The sequence below is a fragment of the Dermacentor silvarum genome, chromosome 3 (assembly GCF_013339745.2).
Source record: "Dermacentor silvarum isolate Dsil-2018 chromosome 3, BIME_Dsil_1.4, whole genome shotgun sequence".
Taxonomy (NCBI): Eukaryota; Metazoa; Arthropoda; class Arachnida; order Ixodida; family Ixodidae; genus Dermacentor; species Dermacentor silvarum.
Window position 1 is genome coordinate 61547542 of NC_051156.1, and position 12560 is coordinate 61560101.

Here is a 12560-nt window from a genome sequence, read left to right on the forward strand (position 1 = left end):
TCGCCGCTTAGTAAGCGTTGAAGCGAGGGGCGCAGTAGCGCTAAGGTCAATTTGCTCGCCGCTGCTGCCGCGCTTCGTCACTTCGGGCGAACGAACAATGCAGAGAAGTCGCGGAGGGGGGGATTGAGCACTGCAGAGAAGCCGCGCGGTGGCCGTCTGCCACTTAGCGCTTCACAAGCACATGAGAGCGGCCTTTTTGCACACCTGAATGATAATTTTTCGCTGCAGAACGCATCATACGACCGCAGTTTGCCGCAATGCTGAACGTTGCTGCCGAATAATCGTATTTTCCGGGAACGTATTAAACCGAACGTATTAACACATTCCTCTATGGGGTTATGTTTATTTTTCGCGATTGCGAACGTAGGAGCCGGGTAATCGTATTAAGCGGGAACGTATGAGCGAGGTTCTGTATATATATATATATATATACACTATACATGTGTACAGTATATACAGCGCTATATAGCCCTTGTGCACCGCAGCGCCCCTAGTGGTCTCCATGCAAACCAGAGTTACAGACGGACAATGGACGACGAGGGACAAGGCTCGGCCCTAAGGTGCTTCGCCCCTGAAAATGCCTGGGCAGGCCATGTAATGCGTAGGATGGATAACCGGTGGACCATTATAGTAACAGAGTGAATACTAAGAGAAGGGAAGCGCAGTCGAGGATGGCAGAAAACTAGGTGGGGTGATGAAGTTGGAAAATTTGCAGGCGCAAGTTGGAATCAGCTATAGTCGGGTACAACTTTAGAAGACAGGAGGAGGCCCCGCCCAGTTGACCGAAGCGCAGCAGCCAATCCTCCGCGACTAAAGAAATAGTCCCGCTCAAAAAATTGTGACTGCTTCTAAAACGCGTATTTGTCGCTATAATTAAGATTTGTGTATCTTGACGAGTGGTTTGGTAAAACTATCATGATGGAAATGCTACCGCACATGCCGGATCGCGAGAGAAAAATAACTCCGTGCCTTCTACAACTGCTGTGCGTCGTCTGCTACGGAGCAAGATCGACGGCACCGGGCGTAGCAGTCGCTGGCTTAATAGCATAAAATTCATATATACATTTTGTGTGTTTGCACAACCTTATTTTTTTAATGTGTTGGGCTTATTTTTAATTATTATATATTTTCTTTTTTTTTTCGCGGTTGCGAACCTGCGATCTCGTAAGTTCGGGCACGATCGCGCGCGGCATTCCGTGCCAGTTTTCGGCCATGCAGCCCAGCGAGGTGACATCGAAACGCAATCCTTTGTTGCCGAACGAGCCTTGTGTCGCCTCGATGACCACACCACCAAGGAGCCTCGGCAAGAACAAGAGCGGCCACATCCTGAACAGCGATTCACGCAACATGATCTTCCACTGCTACACGTTTTGGCGTAACAGGCAGCCTGAACGCAGCGTGGAGGACACGAGCAAGTTTGTCGCCGACAGGCTCGGTGTCAGCGAAAGGACTGTGTTCAGGGTGAGGGAGGAAGTTAAAGCTTCGCATTTTTCGGGTGGCAAACTGACGACGCCCTCGCGAAAGCGCCCACGCAATGCGGAGAAGAGAAGACGCAGCGCGAAGTTTGACAGCTTCACGTTGTGCGCGCTGAGGTCATGTGTGCACGATTTCTTTCGCCGCAACGAGATACCGACGATCGAGAAGATAACTACAGAGTTCTCGGAGCGTATGGAACTCCCATCACTAAGGCGGTGTACCGTGCGTCGCCTGCTTGCCGAGATCGGCTTCAAGCACGAAAAGAGAAGCCGCAACTCGCTGCTTATCGACCGGGATGACATCACCGATTGGCGGAATCGCTACCTCCGTGACGTGGAGCGCTACCGGGCGGAAGGCCGAAAGATCTTCTACCTGGACGAGACATGGGTGACGGCGGGACACACTCGGTCGATCGTGTGGACAGACACCGTGGTGCAGAAGCGCAGATGCCTGTTCGCTCGAGCAAATGGCCTGACGACGGGTCTAAAACAACCTTCTGGGAAAGGTCAGCGCCTGATCGTGACGCACATCGGCAGCGAGGATGGTTTCGTCGACGGCTGCTTGGATGTATTCAGAGGCCAAAAGACAGGCGACTACCACGAAGAAATGGACGGCAATCGCTTTGAGGGCTGGTTCAAGGTCGTTCTGCAGAAGTTGCCAGCTGGTAGCGTCATTGTTTTAGACAATGCACCTTACCATAGCCGGCGAGAAGAGAAATTGCCGATGACGGCCTGGAAGAAGGAAAAGATACAGGAGTGGCTCACAAGCAAGAACATCACCTACGGTGAAAGGATGATAAAGAAGCAGCTGCTTGAGCTGGTGGCATCTGTAAAGTCACGCTTTCTGAGCTACATCGTAGACAACACAGCTGTAAGGCCCGGTTGCATTGTACTCAGGCTCCCGCCGTACCACTGCGAATTTAATCCCATTGAGCTTGTGTGGGCCAAAGTCAAAAATGGCATTGCTGCAGACAACAGAGACTTCAAGCTGTCCACGGTCGACGTCATCTTGAGCGAGAAAATCAAGCAGGTAACGGCGGAAGACTGGAGGAAGAGCATTCAGCATGTGATGGACTTGGAGGCAAAGTTCAGACTTGACATGCCTGGGAGTGAGCACATTCAACCCATCATCATCCAGCTGGGTGAAGATGACACTGAAGAAAGCGACTCCGACTGCGAGCTGTCTGGCATTGAGCCACTCGACGAAGCATAAAGGCTTCTTATTAACAAAAGAACAGCCCTTATTAGGGCTACCAAAATTTTGCTGGTGGGTTCTCAACAACCAACCATCCATTCCGTGACCTCTCAAATAAATAAGCAGTTCCATTTATGGCATATTCCTTATAATAGAAGCTCAATTCTGATAAGCAACGTCCTGCACACATTGTGCTCGATTTAGGAAGTGGCATAGAAACACATTTAAATGCTGGCATATCTGAATTGAAACACTATTGTTAACCCTGATTATCGTTGGCGGGCTCAAAAGCTCATTCGGGCAGCCACCATCGAGTTTGACGCGCCCCATAGTGAAAGAGCATGAGTCGGAGCACGCTTTATGGTTCTGTTAGCAGTCTGCACTGGAAATCAGTCATGTCATAGCGAGTGGTGGTGAAATAGCAGCAGACAACACGGAACTGACAGCCACTGTCAGCAGCTTGAATGCCAAAGCACATTCATGTGGTTGCATTGTTTACTTTGTTATCTGGCTCACACAAGTAATGCAAATAAGAGAACAAATATAAGACATCATTAGCTTAGTGAGGCCCAAAATGCTCATTCAGGCAGCCACCGTCGAGTTTGACGCGCCTCATAATGAAATAGCAGCAGTCGGAGCACGCTTTATGGTTCTGTTAGCAGTCTGCACTGGAAATCGCAGTCATGTCATAGCGAGTGGTGGTGAAATAGCAGCAGACAACACGAAACTGACAGCCACTGTCAGCAGCTTGAATGCCAAAGCACATTCATGTGGTTGCATTGTTTATTTTGTTATCTGGCTCACACAAGTAATGCGAATAAGAGAACAAATATAAGACATCATTAGCTTAGTGAGGCCCAAAATGCTCATTCAGGCAGCCACCGTCGAGTTTGACGCGCCCAGTGATGCTACTGCGGACTTCTGATTTGGAGCAATTTTTGGAGCATCAGAAATTTCATTTTGGAGCAGGCAATTTGGCATTTGGGAGCAGCTTGGAGCAGCTGATTTTTCACATCCTGAAGTATTTCAAAAAAACGAGTGTACATGCGACACACACACACACACACACACACACAAATTGATATCGTGTCATATATTGCTAGTTTTCCCAGATGTCATTCCGTATATCCATAAACAGAAATGATGGACACATTGGCGGCATGCAGTTATTATAACCACATGTCATGCTGCGCTTCAAACAAGCGACAGTAGAACCCCGCTGTTACGTTCCCGGGCGCTGCGTCTTCCCGGCTGTTAAGCTCCCATAATTCCCAATGCATTGGTAGCATCGCTGTTGCGTCGCAAATGTGGGACCGTTCGCGCATCATGTGGCCTCTGGGCTGCTGTGCCTTTGTTCTGCGTTTTTCATGTTTGTATGGCATTCTTTACTGCTGCTCTACAAATAGCATGGTGCCTGGGTTTCAAACCAAGTGAGGTGCAGAACTATGTGGGCATAAACATACAGTAGTTCTAGCGTTGTACCTGCAGACTGCCTCATTGATAGCAGTCTCTAGTGCAGTCAGTGAGGCATTGTTTTTTTTTTTTTTTTTTTTGGTAGAATCGACCATGTTACTGAATGAAGGCTCTCAGCAGCCTTCTGAATCATCTTCCATTGACATGGAGGTTAGGAGAGTCTCTGATAGATAGGCAGCAATGCAGCTGCTAGGTGCTTTCCAGCCTGTACTTTTGTATGATGCCTCACTTCTGCAGCCAGGTGACTGTGCCAGCGCAAGTGGTCTAGTGAGCAGAGCTCATGATGAGGTTTTTATGAAGGGGTGGTAGATAGGTATTGTTACGAGATATCGTGGCATTACGATAATAGAGTTGGCACACGATGTTTGCTAAGTCGCGGGTACGAGGTGCCGACGCGCGAAATGCCTGGTCGCGGGTCCAAATAATAGACGCTCTGTAATCGCGCAGTCGGAGGGGCCGACGTGCGAAATGCCTAGCCGCGGGCTCGAGGAGTCGACGCTCGAGGTGCCGACGCGCGAAGTGCCTAGCCGCGGGTCCGACGAGTCGACACTCGATGAGCGATGTACCGACGTGCGATATGCTTAGCCGCGGGCTTGAGGAGGCGACGCTCGATTAGCTTAGTCGCGCCTTCCGAGGTGCCGACGCGCGAAATGCCTAGCCGCGGGCTCGAGGAGTTGACGCTCGCAGGGCCGACGCGCGAAGTGCCTAGCCGCGGGTCCGAGGAGTCGAGACTCGCTGAGCGATGTGCCGACGCGCGAAATGCGTAGCCGCGGGCTCGAGGAGTCGACGCTCGAGGTGCTTAGTCGCGCAGTCGGAAGCGCCGATGCACGAAATGCTTAGGCAAGGATCCGAGAAGCCCGCGCGCGATGTGCTTGATCGCCGAGTCGGAGACGCCTACGCGCGAAAGGCTTAGCCGCGTGACCGAGGATTCCGTGCCCGAAGCGAGGTCGCGAATCCGCGTCACCGATGCTCCGAATGCTTAGCCGCGGGTCTGAGACGTCTACAAAAAGCGGGATCGGCCACGCTGCTGCGATGTCCACGTAACGCCCGCTCTAATACTAGTCGAGATTACGGAAACCGCCCAGAGCTCGCGAAGAGACCGCAACAAGCGGTGCAGACGACGCCATCGCGAAGCGAGCAACGGACCAATGGCGAACCGCGCTGGAGTCACGTGGCGGGCGCGGGCAATCGGTGGCTCCGGCACGACCTTCAATCATTTGCTTTTTGTGTGCTTGTTTCTGTATGGAGGAGATAGCTGAAGCGGCAAATTTGAAGACGGAGAAATGCGCTTTCCAACGAGTCCAAGATGGCGGCGCTCGGCTGCGCCGTTCCGGAGATATCGTGGCTTGAAAAACGCCGTTTTTTTCGCGATTTCCGCGAAATTTTTCGGCACCTTGGCTGATACAATTTTTTTAGAGCACTTCTAATTGGTTTTCAGCGATGATATTTCGGAATCAGATAAAATAAGAGTTACAGAAATTGAAAATGTGATTTTCAAAAAATCGATTTTTTTGCCATTTTTCGCGATGCGAAAGCCGCGTCCCCCCTTAATCGGGACGCACGCGCTAGTGCTGTTTAGTCTCCTGTTCGCAACTAAGGCTAGCCCTATCATCGCGTTGCACGTTTTAATTACCCGTTGGCGATAGACGTCGCCAAATCCGAGGCTGTTTGGCGCAGTTAGGCGCAATTTTCGTCGATTGTATCAGGATGGCGCAGTAAATCCCATTTGGCGCACTTTGGCGCAGTTGGCGCAGGAGTGGAATCACTGCGCGCCCCATAGTGAAATAGCAGCAGTCATAGCACGCTTTATGGTTCTGTTAGCAGTCTGCACTGGAAATCAGGCATGTCTTAGCGAGTGGTGGTGAAATAGCAGCAGACAACACGAAACTGACAGCCACAGTCAGCAGCTTGAATGCCAAAGAACATTCATGTGGTTGCATTGTTTATTTTGTTATCTGGCTCACAGAAGTAATGCAATTAAGAGAACAAATATAAGACATCATTAGCTTAGTGAGCCCCAAAATGCTCATTCAGGCAGCCACTGTCGAGTTTGATGCTCCCCATAGTGAAATAGCAGAAGTCGGAGCACGCTTTATGGCTCCGTTAGCAGTCTGCACTGAAAATTGAAGTGTTGTCATAGCCAATTTTCAATTTATTAATCTGGCTCGAGCAAGTAATGCGAATGCAAGCACAATTATTAACGTGATTAACTTTGCTAGCATTTTTTTGTCATATTTACGTATCGGAAAAATGCTCAGTAATGTTGAACATGTTTTAGTGAGTCACTTTGTTCATTACTAGCCGTAGGCATTGTAAAGTGATGGACAGATTCAGACAGTGATATTGAGGAAGTAATAAATTAAATGGTGAAAGTTGCAAAAGCTCTCACAGCACTGCTTTGCTGGACTGCATTCACTAGAAAACTGCATTTGTAATGATGAAAGCGTCAAGACAGGAAATGATACCCCACTGCACAATGTTATATATGTGTACGACATGTGACGGGCAGCAAAACCATCTGTTTATTAAGACTGAATGCAACAACATAGCAAGGTGCTGTTTCACAATATGGCACCTTTTCATGTGCACTTCTGGCAAGCTACCGTATGCACTGATGCATAAACACATTAACAGGGGTAAGAGACGAAGTAACTGTGCAAGCCATGTGATGCTTTTAACATTTTGTATCTGTCAATGTTTATGTTGTCACAGCTGATAGAACTTTCTTTGGTGCAAGTTGGCTAATCACGTTGCGGCAACAGCACAAGAAGCAAGGTCAGCATAGTAGGAGAAAACAAAGCAAGGTGAGAGACTGAGGAGGCAAGGTGACGAGAGAGAATGGCTTTAATGACATCGAAGAGGCCAGCCCTGCTATTCACTGGACTTGGCGCTTTGAATGAGACGAGTTAATGGAATTGCAAAGAAAGTCGTGGCTGCAGCATGCTTACAAGATCAAATGCAAAAATAAAAGGATAAAAATAGGAATAAATACATACACGCACGGAAGAACTCACATAATCACACACATGAACACAAACGCGAAAACTAAGATTTAAAATACAAAAAAGGGCAAAATAACAAATATACACAAACACACAAGAAAACACGCACACACATTTAACGCAGACGCGAGCAGAACTATTAGGAGTCAGTTCACAAGCAGCTGTGCCTACTTGGTCGTACTTTTTTTAATGCACACATTGGCTCTGTTGCCTTCACTGTCATAGGAATTTTTTAGTAGCGACATATCACGACAAAGCGCAAAGCTGTGTTGTGGGAAAGCAAGTCGAGCGCTGACAGCACAGCTTATGCGCGATTGTATCACAGCAGGCTTTCTACAGCTGGCGCGTGCAGTGAGCGAAGAGTTCTAAGCCACACAGCGACGCGAATACATGCCAAGCTCCCTTGCAACGGCACCAGTGTATCAGTCATAATTTTATATTAGCATTCAGGCTGACATTAAGGAAACAAACACTGCTTCCAAACGCCTGACCGTTAACAATCCAATGACATTCGCTCAAGCAGCGCGTGTTAGTCACTGATTGTTAGCATTGGTGGAAAGCAATCAATCGACGGTGCTACACAACACTCGAACGACGCTGCTAGACGCTCGGCTATCTTATCACACTGCTGCCAACGATCGGTCGTTTTCACGCTGAGCTGGCAGCAACGAATCTTTGCGTTGGAGGTTGCTTTCACAAATCTTTTCTGTTGAGAAACTCGCAGGTTGGTTTCATCCGCGCACGCTTTTCTCATTTATCCTGATAATGGTTTTGCTCCATCACTTCACCACGTCCGACGAGAAACGCAGGGGCACAGTACACAAACACACCCGCCGCTCACAGTAGGTACCAGACTTTGGCGAACTCTCCTCGCCGTAACTTCACTTAGGAGCAAAACAAAATACCACGGAACAAACACGTACGGTGTTTGTTTGCAGCGGTATGTCGCCGCGGGATCCTGTTTCCACACGAAGCGCAGCGTCACCGATGTTCGCTGCAATCTTTCTTCGCCGGCTCACGGCTCAGAACAAACGCACGCGGCACAAATTGTGCATCATAAGCTCAAAATAATATTTCCGGCATGACACACCACCACAAACAATTCGAATTCACTCTGACGAAGGGAGGCGCACAGAGCTGACGCGACTCGGCCCAGTCAATGGCATTGGCCCAGTTCGAAGCGAGGGCGGCCATGTTAGGCATGTTCTCCGTCGGCGGGGACACCGGCCGTCCGGCTCATGACGTCACCTGAAGTGCGCGCCTATTGGTGCCAGCTCGTGTGCATCCGCCTTTGAGGGGCAAATGCCGCTGTCTTCTAAAGTTGTATCCGACCAATACAGGAGTAATTGGAGATCGCAGGGAGAGGCCTTCGTCCTGCAGTGGGCATAAATTTAGCCTGATCATGATGACAGGAAACATGTGTGCCCTTGGCACTTTATTACGAGCTTCACTGATAATTTTATGGGGTCATGACAAATCAGACATTGGATTATGTGCGGCATGTGTGCTCGTGTTGCACTGTGCGATGCGCACACTGTTAGTTCTTGTTTACATGAAGGTGCGTCCTGCAGCACACCGAAGTAATGATCGCTTAATAGGGTTTAATATCTCAAAGGAACACGGGAGCTATGAGAACCAAGAAGGCGCACCAAAACCCACAACCATAGGTGGGAGTCGAACCCACGACCCTTGGTATTAATTAAGGCGAATTATGATAGAGTTAAATAAGGAACTCGACCTTCGATGGAAGTCAGAACTCACGACCTTTAGTGTTAATTAGGGCGAAGGTAATTAAGGTGCAATTAATTAAGGGGAAGTTAAGGCACTCGTGCACCAAAATTCAATGACACCAAACTTGATAGGAGTCGAACCCCGCACCATTGGTGTTAATTAAGGTAGATTTAATTAAGACACTCGGGCCCCGAAATTCAGGGGCACCAAAATTGATGAAAGTTGAGCACATGACCCTTGGTGTTGTTATTTAGGGCACAGTTAATTAAAATAGAGTTAAGGCTCTCGAACCCACCACCTTTGACAGTACTTAGGGCGAAGTTAATTAAGGTATAGTTAATACCCGCAACCTTTGGTGGGTGTGATGATGTGGATAGTGGCGTGCGGTGCCAAGACAAAGTGCGTGACAAGCCAGCTTGAAGTGATGGTGATTGTATGGCAGCACCAAGAAGAGGATTGCTGATGATGACAATGGAAAAAGACCACTACGTGCCATGAACAAAAAAGGAAGCACGTGAGAGCACGCAGAGCGTGAGAGCGAGCGGCAGCCTCGAACGCAAGCTCGCAAAACGGCGGCTCCAGGCTCGGGTACCGGCGACCGGGTGTCCAGCTACCGTGCGGACCTGGTCGGAGATACAGCTCGTGGCTGGGCTTTCCTGCGCGCCAGCGGCCTGCTGTGATAGCGGCCTGGTGCAGTGCTTCCTGCTTGACCGGGACGACTGAGCTACCAGCTACCAGCCTGCTGAGCGAGCCCGAGGACTGGCGACCGGGCGTCCTGCTACCGTGCGGACCTGGTCGTGGATCCCGCTCGTGGCTCTGCTCTCCTGTGTACCAGCGGCCTGCTGTGATAGCGGCCTGGTGCAGTGCTTCCTGCTGGCCACCGGGGCGCCTGAGCCGACCGAGCCCGACGTTATAGCGGCCGAGGCGTTACAGGCCAGGCGTTACTGGCCAGCTACAGCAGTGGCCTGGTGTTCTACCGGCCTGCTGTTTTCTTCCTGCTGCCACGCCGCGACAAGGTGCGGCACGACAGCAGCGACGTAGCCATAACGACGCTCCACCGTCACAACCACCGTCACGGGCACCGCAGCGACGAGGCACACGGGCGAGTGGTGACGCATGAGTGCTAGGCACATGTTATATAGGACAAACGATTCGCGGACTCTAGTCCACGTACATGTAAATCGTCTGTATGTAAATAGTCTGTATCGTGCTAGCGTGTCTGTTAAAGTCTGTTTCGTGTGGAAAGCTCTCGTCTGCCGTGTCATTATTAAAGGATCCTGGGCCCAACTGGAAACACCGGCGAGTTTGTCATTGTTGTTTCCCCATCACAGTGGGCGAGCTGCCAGGATCCGCCAGTAACATCCCAAACGTAGTCGAATGAGGAAGTCAAGTTATTAATGTCTCGTGTGCGCAGTCATTTGCTTTCACTCTTTAGCGCATGCTAAAGTGTCTGTCAACTTTTTTAACCACCTGTGGTTCTTTAAGGAAGGCCAAAGTAAAAAAATTGTGGAACCGCATGTTCATATCGTGACGGATAGTAGGGAAGCTGTTTAGGCTGCATACATTACGAAATCATACATTTTCTCATACGGCACCACACTACACCAAGACAGTGCCACCGCAGTCACAAACACCCCATGCATCTGTCGCAACCACTGCAACAGCCGCGCCGGCACCCCGACACGCTAAACGTTTATAACTACAGAGCAAGGCCACATGCACAGGCGCTGTCGCCACTCATTCCCCTTCTCCCCTTACCCATCGCCATTACTGCAGCACCGTTGCCACAAAAACCCTATATATAAAAAATTTGCCGCGTATCTGCGTGCTTCGCTGCAAATGTCGAAAGACGATAGTCTTCTGCCGGCCGCCGTACTTCATGAGTGCTGGTTGATCCGCGGCAAACCGTGATGCTGTTCTCGTCCATTTCCGTCCTGGATGAATGTTTGAACAGATTTCATTTTACCGCATTATTTCATCAAGCGGCCATTTATGTTTGCCCTGCCTCAGACAGCGCTTCCTTTATGTGAATCAGCCGCATCTGGCTGGCATTGATAAAATTGAGGAGGCGCTGCGTGAGACATGGAAGCCATCTGGCAATACATCGGGAAACATGAGCTTGTGCAGAGGGTTTCCTTCTCCATGGCAGAGGGGCGCATCGGCGCCCATAGCATGGCATTTCAGCGCAGCTTAAGAAACTAGGGTCTTAGAGTTACGTATCTTGTATTTTATTGCGTTGCGATAGCAATTATATGGACCTCAAAAGCAGATTCTGCTGTCGGCGTCGCCGTCGCCGTGAGGTTCCGTATGACGTCAATGGAGATGAAATCGTCGCCGCGCGCCGAACGCTGTTGTGCGAGTGAAAGGGCGCGAGGGGCGCGCGCTTTCACGGGGAGTGAACGCACGGCGGAGAACAAACGCGCGTTCTGCGCCGTGCTCGCTTAAGGGCTGCAGAAGTAGGCGTCTCTTTCCTCCTTCACAATCACCATATATGTAGAGCAAACGCGCTTCTTCCAACGCGCGAGAGGCAGTGTGGGAGGGAAGGGAGGCGACGTTTAGCTGCGGCACCAAGGCCTATTATATCAGAGGTTCCGGCAACAGTCACCACACGCTGCACGCATTTGGAGCGAACGCGGGCAAAACGCCGACGGCGTCGACAACAGTTCTGGTGTGTTGCCGTGCTGCTGCATGTCCAAGTTTATACAGCTGATAAAGCAATATCATTACTCCGTATAGATCTCTACAAATTTGCTATCGCAATTGATGCTTCACCTTTTTCATTAAAGGAACGCACCTCCTAATACTTACCTAGTGATGTTGCGCCTCAGATATGCGTAATATTTACTTGGTGATCGATAACGTTCACAAGTATGAACAGCCGTACCAGTTTAAGTAGTGTGGGCGGTAAGCAATGGTCCAACTTTGCCGGGTGGCTGAATCGGGTGGTGACAGACAGACAGACGACAGACAGACCAAATTTTCAGCGTTTAAGTCCCAAAGAAAGACTATCGTCTTTAAAAGTAGCGTCACGCTTTGAAGAATGCCGCCGCTCCTCGCAACCCTGTCCGAGGCCGATGCCGCGTCGGTATTGGCCTAATGGCATCACGTGACCGTCGCGCCGCCGGTCGCTGGCTGCGTTTGTTTGCGATCACGCTCCATCGCCATTTTCGCCCGAGAAGCGTCTACCGACTGGCGAGGAGCACAACGATAGCGGCGAACACAGTCGGCGATCGTCGAATCTGATCAGCGGCGAAAGATAAACAAGTGCACGTGTTTCAAGCGGTGTAGGCGGAGCAACGGTCGAAAAAGGAGCGTGAAAGAGGGAGAAACCAAGAGGAGGGAAGGCGGAGGAGGAGAGGTCGCTACTTTTATATATAGGGGTTTTATTGCAGTGGCGCACCGACGGGGGCGGGGGGGATTCGGGGGTGTAACCCCCCCCCCACCTGAGGCCGACTTAACCCCCCCCCCCTTTGTTTAAACCCTTTTATTTCCTTACGCATTTGAGTACAAAACTAAGATGTAAGACGCGCAATTGGCTGACACTCGCAAAAAAGCGCATTTTTTGACAATTTACCGTGAATAAATCGAAAATTAGCGCTGTTTAGATGTTGGCAAACTGTCCCCCCCCACCCCCCCCCCCCCCCCCCCCCCCCCACCCCCTGGCAGCAGGATCCTGGGTGCGCT